Source organism: Anabrus simplex, chromosome 1, assembly GCF_040414725.1.
Source record: "Anabrus simplex isolate iqAnaSimp1 chromosome 1, ASM4041472v1, whole genome shotgun sequence".
Classification (NCBI taxonomy): domain Eukaryota; kingdom Metazoa; phylum Arthropoda; class Insecta; order Orthoptera; family Tettigoniidae; genus Anabrus; species Anabrus simplex.
The window spans coordinates 1,164,091,023-1,164,105,865 of record NC_090265.1 but is presented as its reverse complement, the minus strand read 5'-3'; the positions used below and the strand labels follow the sequence as shown (position 1 = coordinate 1,164,105,865).

The window sequence follows — 14,843 nt, the reverse complement described above, 5'->3', positions numbered from 1 at the left end:
CAAGTTGAGCTTCAGTGAAATAACCTTTCCTAAACCCAAACTGCCTTCTACCTAACAAGTTATTAATTTTGCAAACATGTCTAATATAATCAGAAAGAATGCTTTCCCAAAGCTTACATACAATGCATGTCAAACCGACTGGCCTGTAATTGTCAGCTTTCCTCTATACACAGGAGCTACTATAGCAACTCTCCATTCATTTTGTATAGCTCCTTCATGCAAACAATAATCAAATAAGTACTTCAGATATGGTACTATATCCCAACCCACTGTCTTTAGTATATCCCCCAAAATCTTATCAATTCCAGCTGCTTTTCTAGTTTTCAACTTTTGTATCTTACTGTAAATGTCATTGTTATCATAGGTAAATTTTAATATTTCTTTAGTACTAGTCACCTCCTCTATCTGGACATTATTCTTGTAATCAACAATCTTTACATACTGCTGACTGAATACTTCTGCATCTTGAAGATCTTCACTTACACATTCCCCTTGTTCATTAATCATTCCTGGAATGTCCTTCTTGAACCTGTTTCCGCCTTACAGTACCTATACATACTCTTCCATTTTTCACTAAAATATGTACGACTGCCAATAATGCTTGCCATCGTGTTATTCTTAGCTGACTTCCTTGCTAGATTCAATTTCCTAGTAAGTTCCTCCAATTTCTCCTTACTTCCACAGCCATTTCTAACTCTATTTCTTTCCAACCTGCACTTCCCTTTCAGTCTCTTTAATTCTCTGCTATAATATAGTGGATCTTTACCATTCCTTACCACCTTTAAAAGTACAAACCTACTTTCACATTTTTCAACAATTGCTTTAAACGCATCCCATGGTCTGTTAACATTTTTACTTTCCGTTTTCCACCGATCATAGTTACTTTTTAAGAACTCCCTCATGCCTGTTTTATCACCTATATAGGCTATATGGTACTGCATAATAGTACTAATTTTTTAATTTCTTTTCTTTCACATTTATTTTTAACTATGACAAAAACAGCTTTGTGATCACTAATACTATCTATTACTTTGGTTTCTCTACAGAGCTCATCTGGTTTTACCAGCACCACATCCAGAATATTCTTGCCTCTAGTTGGTTCCATCACTTTCTGAATCAGCTGCCCTTCTCATATTAAATTACTTGTCATTTGTTGGTCATGCTTCCTGTCGTTCGTTGACATTTGATAAATTGAGATCACCCGCTACTATCACATTCCTTCCAATACTGTTTCCCACATAGCTGATTATATTATCAAATAATACTGAATCAGCATCAGCGCGACCCTTTCCCGGGCTGTACACTCCAAAGGCATCAAGTTGCCGTATTATCTTTAGAGATGAGCCTTACACCTAAAATTTCATGTTTGACATCTTTTTCGTAGCTTACAAATTCTTCTTTCAACCAGAATGAATACTCCCCTTCCTCCTATTCCTACCCTATCTCTACGATACCCACTCCAGTTCCGTAGAATACTTCTGCATCCATTATGTTACCGTGTTTGCGTGGAACAGAGAGGTGAAAGAAGGTGCTGGGTTGATTGGGTCTATCTACAACAGACAAAGATTAATTTAAACTTTAAAAATAAAGGTTATATTTCTTTTCAGATTTTAAATTTTAACAAAACTATTCGCTAGGCAAAAGAACAAGATTTCAGGTACAGAGCTAGTTTGGTACAAAGTAGGGAAAAAACAGAAAAACCCAGTAAGGTTAGTTACAAAATTTCAGCTTCCAGCTCCCAATTTACAAAATCCCTACATCACTACATCTGCGCTTAGTTTGAAACTCAAGGAGACGAATCTCCCAATTTAAATCACACAATTTTCACGAGCACCTTTTCCTGCGAAGGTTACAAGATATGGCCTTCCAAAGGCACCATTCAATATTTTCACAAATATATTTTACATTACCAGAAAGAGCCTCTATGCAATTCTACCAAGGAGACTGCGCTCCCAAACCCTTACAGCCTACTCCAGGCAACCTTTAACTTTTACGTTTGTGATTAGAGCGGCTTTACTCCATAAAATTTACACCTTCAGGCCTCTCTAGGCACAACCTACAATTTACAGGACCGTATTAGTTGTCTTTTAACCCCTTAACTGTATTTGACCCCTAAAGGCGTCAACAGCTGTCGCATGAGTATTGGGTTTGACGCCTTATAGGTGTTCTTGTACTTCTAAATGTGTTCTTACGTAGGGTTAGCTTCCTATAGGCGTCTGACTATTCTTAATCACTTATGCATCTACTATCATAATTTAAAACAAATTCCATTCATACTAGATGTGATTATTGCTGTCCTATTCATTTCTATCCGCTCTCACGCCAGTCGGGTAATTCGCGCCTAGGCGGCAGCCCAACAGCTGTCTCGTGCTGCCTCGTACGGTCCGCGCCAAATTCTTCATAAATAATTTATCTGTGTATATGTACACTGAAATAACTCAATTTGCGAGATGTTGTCATAGTTGTTGTTGTTGTTGTTGTTGTTACTACGATACAGTTGTTCTGCGAACTCCATTGTCCATGTTCTGATAACATTTTGTAAATTGGTCTGTATATGATGGTAAACTGTTCCGTGTGATGTGATAATGGCTTGGTTAGGAAAGACGTTGAATTATCTGAGAATCTGCTGACCGGATGTAGGAATCACTCAAGAAAACGTTGTGTTGTGTGCCTATCAAACCAGAGGCGACGGGAAACTGTCTACTACTGTCAGGAATGTGACGTGGCACTTTGTGCTTGCCCTTGCTTCCGTATTTACCACACTGTGCGCAATTTCTGAATGACCTATGAACCAGAAATTATGTAGAACCTATTGATGCATATCTGGAAACTTGAAAAATGTCATCATAATAATGAAAGGAACACTTTTTGAATTCACTCTTGTATGAACACACTGTGTATATATGTATATATTTACGGGTTTACAAGAAAAACGTCAATAACATAATGCTATTGAATTTCTATTATATCAATCATAATTTAAATAAATCAAGTAAAATATATTTTTCTGTTGGGTATTTACATCCACGCCGGCCTGTGGTGTAGGAGTAGTGTGCCTGCCTCTTAGCTGGAGGCCCCGGGTTCGATTCCTGGCCAGGTCAGGGATTTTTAGCTGGACCTGACGGCTGGTTCGAGGTCAACTCAGCCTACGTGATTAGAATTGAGTAGCGTGCGGTGAGATAGCAGCCCCGGTCTCGAAAGTCAAGAATAACGGCCGAGAGGACTCATCGTGCTGACCACACGACACCTCGTAATCTGCAGGCCTTCGGGCTGAGCAGCGGTCGCTTGGTAGGCCAAGGCCCTTCAAGGGGTGTAGTGCCGTGGGGTTTGTTTTTGTATTTACATCTGCCGCATGCTACTGTATCCATTCCAAAAGCGCGCGTTGCGCTGAACAATTACCCACGGGCTGGTTGATGTTATGAAACTATTCCCCAGTTAAGGGGTTAAGTTTTTATAGAAAAAATAATACAGGGGTATCGAGTACCCATTCTACCAGGCCCTCGTGAAAAAGTACAGGTTAAAGTTACTGGCCCAAAACTCAAAAATGCTATGGAGGCAGATACTAACACTGCTTAAGATTTGAAATTACAGATTAAAACCCTACCTGGGCTTGTGGCCCAACAATACAGAGGCTAATCCTAAACTACTGAGGACCGGGTGAGTTAGCCGTGCGCGTAGAGGCACGCAGCTGTGAGCTTGCATCCAGGAGATAGTAGGTTCGAATCCCACTATCGGCAGCCCTGAAAATGGTTTTCCGTGGTTTCCCATTTTCACACCAGGCAAATGCTGGGGCTGTACCTTAATTAAGGCCACGGCCGCTTCCTTCCAACTCCTAGGCCTTTCCTATCCCATCGTCGCCATAAGACCTATCTGTGTCGGTGCGACGTAAAGCCCCTAGCAAAAAAAAAAAAAAAACTACTGAGGTGACCCGATGGATAAGATAAGTTACAATTTACAATAGTGAAAACAGTTACAAACTCGTAGTCACCTCCAAATTAAACTGATGGAGATTTCGAGAGGGTAACGCACTCTCTGTCCCCGGATTTCCGTTAAGTACTCTTGACTTACTTGAACTTTTACATGAGAAAAAGAAAGAAAAGTTTACATTTTAGGAAATTTACAATTACATAATTAAAGACAGGAAATCTTCCCCTCGAGTCGGCTTGCAGAGGTAACTACCGAGTTAGAAAAATGGTGGCCACTACCTTAGCTGATGTTCTGCTTGCCGATGGATGAAGCTCCCGCCTCCTCTCTTAACATACACATTCAGTAATGAGATGATCAATACGACAAGTTAGCTTGAAAAGGCGCCAGCTTTTATACCCGAGAGAAAGGTTCAAAAAGGCTCTGGACTAAGTCCAGACACACCCTCTACTTTTCATTGGACAGTCGGAAAGTTACAAGTATGCGATTGGCTGAAAATTAAATACACAAAATTTCTGATTGGTCAGACTCCAAAGCTGGCGGGATGAGTCAGAAGTGTAGCAAACTTTGAAATATCAAAAATGAAGAATAATCAATTCATTTCAGAAAACCTATAAATACAATATTTCTTTAAAGTCTGAATTTCTTGAAATAGTTGTTGCAAACTTTATGTGTTAGATAGCATTCTTCAAGGCGTTTCATTTAAATGCGCGGTATGGAGGTGTACCTTTCTGTACAGACCTCCCCCTCCAAAACTTCTTCCCTGGGGTGATGCAGTAGAAATTTGCTTAAAGAAAATTTTATGTTGAATTTCACAAATGGAAAATTTCTTGCAGAAAGTTCATAAGTTATTTTGAAAACCCGTCTTGAAATCTTCCAGAAGTTGTAGAAGTCTGGGGTATAAAGTTCAAGTTTGACGGCAAGATCGGCTGTCGCCGCCGATACCAGGGTGGTGTCCTTCGGACCCCCCAAGTACCCTCAGATACACCTCTCCCGCTACCTTCAGAGGGGTAGCCATGATGATGGTCGCCACAGACCAGATATAGTAATGCTGCTCCAAGATGGTAGGCGGTTGAGTTACCGCACCTCAGCCCTTGCCAGAGAAGATGGGAGTTTCGGCGCGTCGTTCAGAAAGAGACAGGACCAAAGTAGAGTGGGCCCTTACCCCACTCTGGCATTGCTCGCCAGATGTTACAACTCAGCTGCCGATGTGAGAGAGGGCACTGGAACAGTAATTCACTTGGCGACAGAGATTTTTGATGGAGATATAGAGTTATTTGGCTTTTCTGTAGGGTGAGATGTGACGGGAGGCATTGAGGATGAGTGTGTGTTTAATTGGCATCGTTTTCGAGACGGGGGCTAGGTAATGGCCACCAGGCCATGGACAAAAGCTAAACCTTATTAGAGGGGTAGGTTGTGCAATTTTAAGTATATACACAATACCGATTTCCTTATGGTCGGGGCAGAAGGCCTCCATATTTCAAATGCTCTTTATCTAATTGATTTTAAGATTCAGGACCGTTACTGTAAGGAATATAACCTTTGCTTACTGCCAAGATTTAGTGGCCTATGTTATAAAACGAGGAATTTATACAGCTTTCACCTGAGAAAGGTGAACCCTAAATATCCTCTCAGTGGCTGGGTTGCTGACCAATAAGATGACAGGGGTTAAGAAGTCCAAAATAATACATGGCCCATGAAATCAGGGGGCAAACTTGCCCGCAGGTACGAAATTTTTAACCATAACCTGATCTCCGACTTTTAAACTGGTGAGCCTCCGTCCACTACCATATCTTTCTCTAACCTTGTCATGAGAAGCTTTAAGGTTACTTTTAGCCTCCTTCCATAGATCTCTAATATTATCGGGATCTATTATCTCTGGCAATATGTCATTAAATGACCAAAGATTACAAACTCGAACATGAGAGATCCCGGAGCGAAGTTGTGGGACTCATGAACAGCCAAATTTAGGGCAAACGATAACCAATGCAAGGAAGTATCCCACCTGGAATGATCTTCATGATGAAAGGCAATCAAAGCAGATCGAAGATTATGATTGACCTGCTCAGCCGGAGATGGTTGAGTGTAATAAGCGGAAGTAGTTACATAAGATATGGGCAGATCAAAACAGAATTTTCAAAATAAGTTAGGTGTGAAACAATATATTGACAGGAACCAAAAGAAGCAAAGATAATATTAAGACAAGAAATTGTAGACTGAGCGGTGGCCAGCTTAGCCGGAAACAACCATGAAAATCTAGTGAAGCCATCTACTATAGGAGAATGAATTTATTCCCATTCCCCTTTGATTGGGGTAAGGGTCCAACGTAGCCATGTATAAACGTTCCATGGGGCGAGATGCCTGGTGCGATGACAATAGTTGTAGCTTAGTAGACAAGGTGGGCTTACTAAGCAAGCAAGATTTACAAGCTTTAAACATTTCTTGGATTTCACCATCCATACTGTCCCAAATAAACATTTCCCTGATCTTTTCCCAAGTTTTGAAGATGCCTAAATGCCCCCCTAATGGGGTCTCATGATAGTAGTTGAAGATCATGGGTACAAGCACAGCAGGGATTACTACCTTCATCTTCTGATCATGCCTCAAAGAACAACACAAAACCCCATTCCTCAATAAATAAGGGAGCACATGTTCCTCAGAAGGAAAGGTTTCCATTATAGGAGCCAGCACTGGATCTTCACGTTGATATTTCTCAATATCCCGAAATAACATAGGGGCATCAGTCAGAATAGCATTAATACATGAAAGTATGGGCGTGAGAAGAAGAGAACTATCTTCCTGTTCACTGGTCTCAAACTCATTGGAAAACATGCGGCTTAGTCCATCAGCAATTACATTTTCTGATCCTCTAATGTGTCGCACATCAAATTGGAATGCCGAGATCCTGATAGCCCAACGGGCGATACGTCCAGTACGACGGGCCTAGCTAATACCCAACTTAAGGCTTGGTTGTCAGTCTCTAATTCAAATTTGACATGTTCCAGATAAAGGCGGAACAATACAGGGGCATTACAAAGAGCTAATTTAAGGTCTTCAAAAGCAGCTTGCTGCGACGGCCCCCATTCAAATTTGACACCTTTCGTACGCAGTAGGTTCAGGGGCGCCGCCCTGTTAGCGAAGTTAGGAAGAAATTCACCATGCCTATGAATCTAGCAATTCCTTTGATGTCCTTAGGAGAATTGAAGTCACGGATAGCCTGTGTTCTGGAATAGTCTATGGAAACATCATCGGACGACACAATATGTCCCAAGAACAACATAGAAGGGTTAGCAAAAGCTACCTTAGATAGTTTAACAGTCAGCCCAGCCTTCTGAAGGCGATTGAGGACTTCCTTCAGATGATCTAAGTGCTCTTCGAAGGTCTCTGAAAATACAACATCATAGAGTTAATGATACAGATATTCGAATTTGATGTCAGAGAAGACCCTATCTATCAGTCTAGTAAGAACAGCTGCACCCATAGGGAGCATAAAGGGCACACGGTTGTATTCATACAGATTACAATCCGTGACGAAAGCCATTAGATGCTTGGATTCTTCCGCTAGAGGAATCTGATTATATGCCTGATTAAGGTCTAAGATGGTAAAGAACTTTGCTTTGCGAAACCATGAAAAATAAACAATGAACATCTGGTAGGGGCACAGATTGTAACACCAACTTAGAGTTTAAAGCCCTGTAATCAATCACAGGCCTGAAGCCACCCTGAGGTTTCGGTACAAGAATAATATCATCCTTTAACATCTGATCGATGATTTCCTTAAGGACCTTCATTTTACGTGGGGACAACCTATAAGGTGGAAACCCGACTGGGATAGAATCTGTAACTCAACCTTATATTCAATAAGGTCAGTAACGCCAAGGGTATCTGAAAATATGTCAGGGAAAGACTGATACAACCTTCTAATACTTTCAGCCTGCTCCTCAGGTAGATGTCCAAAGATCTAACGACATCTCGCTCTGGGTAGGCAAAACACATGAACATGACACAGAATTACATTTCAAAAGGGGAATATTACAGTTAAAAGCAAACTTGAAGGTGCACAACTTGCTCCGAATGTCGAGCACAAGACCAGTATTAGACATGAAATTGGCCCCCAATATTGCAGGGCAAGACAATTGTTTAGCCACAAACAACTTACTTTCCAGGTGAACTTTAAAATGCAAACTTTAGCAAAAATGAAACTTAAAATTTTTAATGGAGATTAGTTAGCCGAAACACATTTAACAGAAGAGGAATAATAGTCTGGAAATTTACAACAGGTTTTTAATTTAGAATACCACTCTTCAGAAATAATGGGAACTCACGTTTTCTGAGTCTAATAGAGCCATGACTGGTTCGTTATTTACATCAATTTTCAGAAATGGCACGAATCCTGGGGTCTCTGCCACAATTCTCAGGCATTCCCTAGGGCTTTCAAATGATAGATTAGATGGTCTTATCCTTGAATGATTCGTTCCCTGATCTAACGGGGGCTGAGCCTATGGAAGGTGAATACTGTGACTCAGCCAAGTACGCTAGTCACTTTCTATCACTTGGAATCATGGAGGCAGCACCAGAAGTTGAACAAGATGGTGTGGTGTTACTTGAAGCGCAATTTTTAGCCAGATGGGCAAATGACCCGCACTTGAAGTACCCTTGAGACGTACTAGCTCTGTTCCTATTTCCGCTTGATTTGACCAAGGGACACTTAATCCTAGTGTTCTGTTTATCCACATGCAAAACACTTGCGTGTAGGAAATGTTCGGCGAGGTGGTGGCCGAGAAGAGTTTGATGACGGAGAGGGCTCCTTGGCGACTCGTAAGGTATCGGCAAACCTTACGCCTTCGGCTGAAACTGCCATGGCCTCCAGTTCCGAGAAGGTTCGAGGCCGAGATGCAAAACATAGGCACGACCTATAGGGCGGAGAGATACCTTCAAAAATCGTTTGGACAATCTGATCTTCTGGAAAATGAAGAGCGAAAACCCTGGTGTAAAACTTTATATCTTGAATAAAGTCAGTGAGATTTTCGTCTAACCGCTGTATTCTAAAATAGTACTTCTGAATTAACAATGACATAGCTCTAGCCAGGATAAAGTTTGCCAGGAGGTGAGCGTGGAAGTCTTCTATGGAAGATCTTGTCAGCTATTGCTTTTACAATTTTGTCTAATAGGACACCTGCTGAATAGGGGTAAATTATTTGAAGGATTTGAGAATGAGACAGAGCAAAAACTAGCGTATGGTCTTGAAATTCTACTAAGAACCTTGGGAAAGAAATCACTTCATTAGTGGAATTAATGGAAAACTTGGATATGCCTTTAAGCAACATAACTAATGGGTGGGGCAAGCTGCCGAAACCTGGCGACATAATAGGGGACGTCATTTGAGGTTGAGGAGATTCAAACACTGCATTACTCAAAAATAAAGGTGGAAGTTGTCTTAGATGGTCACACACTTGACACGATCAGGCAGATGTTTGTTGAGTTGCCACAGATTCCCTACTTTCAATAGATTTACTAGAATCCTCTTCCATAGATAAATACACCACAGGAACATGGTCGCTTTTAGCACTAGCGGCCTCCGACAACAGTTGACTAACCCTATTAGACATATCCGATACATGTTCGACCAAGTTACTAGCTTCCTTAGCATGATCATCCTTCAGTTTTAGAGACGATATGTCGCGAGCTCTATTATGAAAATGAATCAGTCTAGCTTGAACTCTCTTAAGTTGGTTGGCAGAAGGGTCACTCACTTCAAAAAAACTAACTACAGACGCTAGCTCGGTGGTATTATCAGCGATAGTGGACATAGCCTCATCAATGTATTTTCCCACAAATACCGGGATATAAATAGGAAGTTTTAACGACTTCTTAAGTTTGGCAATGTCTGCCACAACCGTGCCTTCAGACTGGACCTTCCTAATTAGGAGCTCATAGATTAATTCCTCCTTGTGCAAGTCCCCGGGTGCAAGGACTTCACAAGGCCAGACATGTTGACAGAAAAATGTAAAAATTTTGAAAAATTCCAGCAGCCGAGAAAATTTTTAGAGTTCGGAGCGAATTCTATGTTTAGCCGTCAAAAGTGGGCTTTATTCAGACCCATTCAACCACGCTCTGCTACTACTTGTTACCGTGTTTGCGTGGAACAGATAGGTGAAAGAAGGTGCTGGCTTGAATTGGTCTACAACAGTCAAAGATTAATTTAAAATTTTAAAAATAAAGGTTATATTTCTTTTCGGATTTTAAATTTTAACAAAACTATTCGCTAGGCAAAAGAACAAGATTTCAGGTACAGAGCTAGTTTGGTACAAAGTAGGAAAGAACAGAAAATCCCAGTAAGGTTAGTTACAAAATTCGAGCTTCAAGCTCTCAATTTACAAAATCCCTACATCACTACATTTGCACTTGGTTTGATCTCCCAATTTAAATCACACAATTTTCACAAGCACCTTTGCTCCAAAGGTTACAAGATACGGCCTTCCAAAGGCACCATTCAATATTTACACAAATATATTTTACATTACCAGAAGAGCCTCTATGCTCTATAATTCTACCAAGGAGACTGCGCTCCCAAACCCTTACAGCCTACTCAAGGCAAACTTTAACTTTAACTTTTACATTTGTGATTAGAGCATCTTTGCTCCATAAAATTTACACCTTCAGGCCTCTCTAGGGACAACCTACAATTTACGAGACCGTATTAGTTGTTTACATAGAAGAAATAACACAGGGGTATCAAATACCCATTCTACTGGACCTTCGTGAAAAAGTACAGGTTAAAGTTACTGGGCCAAAACTCAAAAAAAGCTATGGAGGCAGATACTTGCGCTCCTTAAGATTTGAAATTACAGATTAAAACCCTACTTGGGCTTGTGGCCCGACAATACAGAGGCTAATCCTAAATTACCGAGGTGACTAGATGGACAAGATAAGTTACAATTTACAATAGTGAAAACAGTTACAAACTCGTAGTCACCTCCAAATTAAATTGAAGGGGAGTTTGAAAGGGTAACGCACTCTCTATCCCCGGATTTCCATTAAGTACTCTTGACTTACTTGAACTTTTACATGAGAAAAAGAAAGAAAAGTTTACATTTTAGAAAATTTACGGTTACATAATTAAGGATAGGAAACCTTCCCCTTGAGTCAGCTTGCAGAGATAACCACTGAGTTAGAAAAATGGTGGCCATTATCTTAGCTGATGTTCTGCTTGCAAATGAATGAGGCTCCCGCCTCCTCTCTTAAGATAAGACCTAATATCCTATCTTGCCAATGTTATTTTTGTATAATTTATGTTCTTTTTTCCAGAAACTGCTAAAGATAAATGCATTACACTTTTACAGTATATTCCTCAACACCTACAATCGGAACTGTGCTTCAATAAATGTGGGAGTAATGATTTTTTTGTTGAAAAGATACATTCCTATTTTAAAAAATCGTGAACAATGAGTCGTAACTCTCAAGGTATTAGTCGCTGATTGTAGATCCCCAGCTGTATTGCATACACATTAAGTACATGTCAAAATTTCATGGTTATACATTGTATAGTTTTGAAGAAAAAGGAACATTTATTGAGATTTTTTAAGTTTCAAGAAAATCAACTCCAAAGTTGAAGAGTGAAAAAAGTATCTTAAAAGTTACCCTATATGTTTTCCTAGACCAATTAGAAGCATCCAGCACCATAATCGGACTCGTCACTGGCTAATCTGCTCCTTTTTTCTTCTTTCTTGCTTCTTTTGTTGCCAGATTTGCCGCAAATTCTGCTTTTTGCACCCTTAACCTGTCAAGCACTTTCAATCCAGATGCTATATGTTTTCCTATTTCTACTCCCAGTTCTTCAAGAACCTTAAGTCTGGCTGAATTCCCATGATTTAAGGTTATTACAGCATCTGAGACCCCTAACTTAAATGTATTAAATGTATTATATCCCACAAACCCTGGTCCAGATGATATTATTAAAAAACTGAAAGAAATGTGAATCCACAACAAGAATTCAATAAACATATAATTTTATTGCCAATTATTTGTTTGTAAACAATAGTAGGCACACATCTTAACAGCACAACAGTATAGTCAACTTTCAGAATTTTAAAATGAGCCAAACCACAGCCTTCTAGGTCAAGAAGTTCCTGATATATCAATGACTATACCAATTGGTGCAACATGAAACGAAAATCCATGCAGTTTAGATGTAAATTTAAAAAATAATTAAAAATACTTCTAGGATGAATTTCTATATAAATAATACACCAAAATGTTCACTAAAGTCCAAATTTTAACACAAGTCAATAAACGAAAAAAGTCATACTATTTTTTTTTTCAGACATTGGTGTTCGGTCTTACCTTAACACACACACTCAGTAACAATACGATCAATAAGACAAGTTAGCTCGAAAAGGTGTCAGCTTTTATACCCGAGAGGAAGGTTCGAGTAGGCTCTGGACTAAGTCCAGACACACCCTCTACTTTTTATTGGACAGTCGAAAAGTGACAAAAAGTATGTGATTGGTTGAAAATTAAATACATAAAATTTCTGATTGGCCAGACTCCAAAACTGGCAGGATAGGTTAGAAGTGTAGCAAACTTTGAAATATCAAAAACAAAGAATAATCGATTCATTTCAGAGAACCTATAAATACAAATTTTTTTAAAAATTTTTAGTAGTTACACTTTACACCAGAGTGCATGACATCAGTTTTTTAATAGAGACATCTATGGAGAAAAGGCCGAATTTCTTAAAATAGTTGTTGCAAACTTTATGTGTTAGATAGCGTTCTTCAAGGCGCTTCATTTAATGCACGGGGTTGGGGTGGACCGTCCGGTACACATTATATAATTTCTCAGCCATGATTCAACTACTAAGTGTATATTTATCAAATTACTTAATTCCATTCCTTTCTTTACAATACCTCTACAGTTGAGCACTAACTTTTTTATGTAATCCCTACTTGACTTCCAGTTCCCTGTACCCTTATTACCACTCCCTAGATCACCCCGTTTCCCTGAATGTACCTCCCTATAATCCTTCTAAACAAATTTCCTAACTTATATGTACCACTGCGGTTGAAGTGAAGCCATCTGAGCACGTATCCCTATCTCCTATCCATCCATTAATATCTAGAAATCTCACTCCCAGTTTCCCACATACCCACTCCATAGTCTCATTTAAATCCCCAATCACCTTCCTGTCAGTATCCCTCCTACACAATATTCCACTGATAACAATTTCCGCACCTTAAACTTCACCCATGCTGCATTTACCAGATACCACACATCCCCAACTATGTTGGTACTTATACCTGCTTGCCTTACGTTGTTGGTACTAACGTGAAACACTACCACCTTCTCTTTCCCCTCCTCCTCCTCTTCTACTTCCATCAACAACTGCCTCAACATAATTCCTGGATAACACTCTACCCTGGTTCCCTTTCCTCCACACGCTTTCCCCACATGTATATCGATGGAATCTCCCATTACCAGAGCCTCAACCCTACCCACCACATTTGATCCCCTCCCGTCCTAGTCGGCCCTATCTTTCCTGACAGCCGCAGAAGCTACTTCCTCCTCTCTTTTCTCCCTCCATGATCCTGTCCCACCTGTCTTTTCCTATCCACTACTTCACATTTCCCTTTCCTACCTTTTCCCTTGCTCTTACTTCCACACTTTTCAGCAACAATTCCCTGTTTCTCATCTTCCCTCGACTGTTCTACCTGCAGTGATTCGTACCGATTTCTCAGACACCTGTCCTGAATTCTGATCTTGAATAGAGCCCTTAGCCTGCAATCTCCTTCCCTTTAAAAAACAGATCACCTGTCTTCTACAATTCCCCCCTTTCTTTCCCATCCCTCTTTTACACCTACTGTACCCTGTACATTTTTTCAGGGAGACCTACTTTCCTTCCTGTCCTCTGAGAGAATCTTAACTATCTCCCTCAAAATATCCAACTCCACCCTCATACTCCTTAATGCCTCGCCACACCCACAGTTTCTACACTTGCACTCCTTAACCATTCTTTACGGAATAATGAAAGGAAAAGAAAAAATAAAATTACTTATTCTGTACAAAATAAAAATGAAAGGAAAGAAATATTGACTAGGATATTTCACAAAGATCACACGACAATAAGGTAATTAATATAGGCTACTACTACACTACAATACTACTTAGTAGTAAGAAATTTTATTCCTACAACACCCTAACAGAATGAAAATTGGTGTTAATTACTGAAAACCAAAAGTAATACACAAGAATTACACAATTCTAAACTGTAGTGAAGTCTACCCTAATTACTACAACAGAATTTTAAGTTATTAAGAGAGTTACTAGAGATACTATACTACACAAATATTTCACAGTAACACAATAACCACACTAAAGATACTATAATACACTACAATAATTTTAAACTACGTTCCAACTATGTTCAGATACTACTATACACTACAAACTTTAAAACTAGTTCAGACGTATCCTAATTACAACAGGTTATTACTAAGCACGAACAGAAATGGAAATTACAATTAATATTTGAAATTTGCAAGACTACTCAAAATAATAGAATAAGCATTCTAATTTTGTAATAAGTTACTACAATACACTACAATAGTTTTTAAACTATGTTCAGATGTATCCTAATGGCAGGTATTACTAAGCACAAATAGAAATGAAAATTGCAATTAATCCTAAAGTTCGAAATTATTATTAGTACTACTTTATCCTACTATGTTATAATAGAAATGCTAAAGTATTAAAAGGGTTACTGTACACAAAGATACACATGAATATAACAGGCAAGATACTATCTAATATACCGTATCTACACTACAATCCTCAACTGAAATGTGGTTATGTGATTATTACAGCTGGTGGATTACTATTATTTTCCCTACTCCATAGGACAGAGAATAAAAGTGCCCTTA

General features: G+C 39.4%; 1 protein-coding gene across 1 annotated transcript in view; it reads right to left on the bottom strand.

Moving 5' to 3' along the window:
* RanBP3 (ran-binding protein 3) overlaps positions 1-14,843 on the bottom strand; it is a 345,810-nt gene that overhangs the window by 187,573 nt on the left and 143,394 nt on the right. The window lies entirely within an intron of this gene.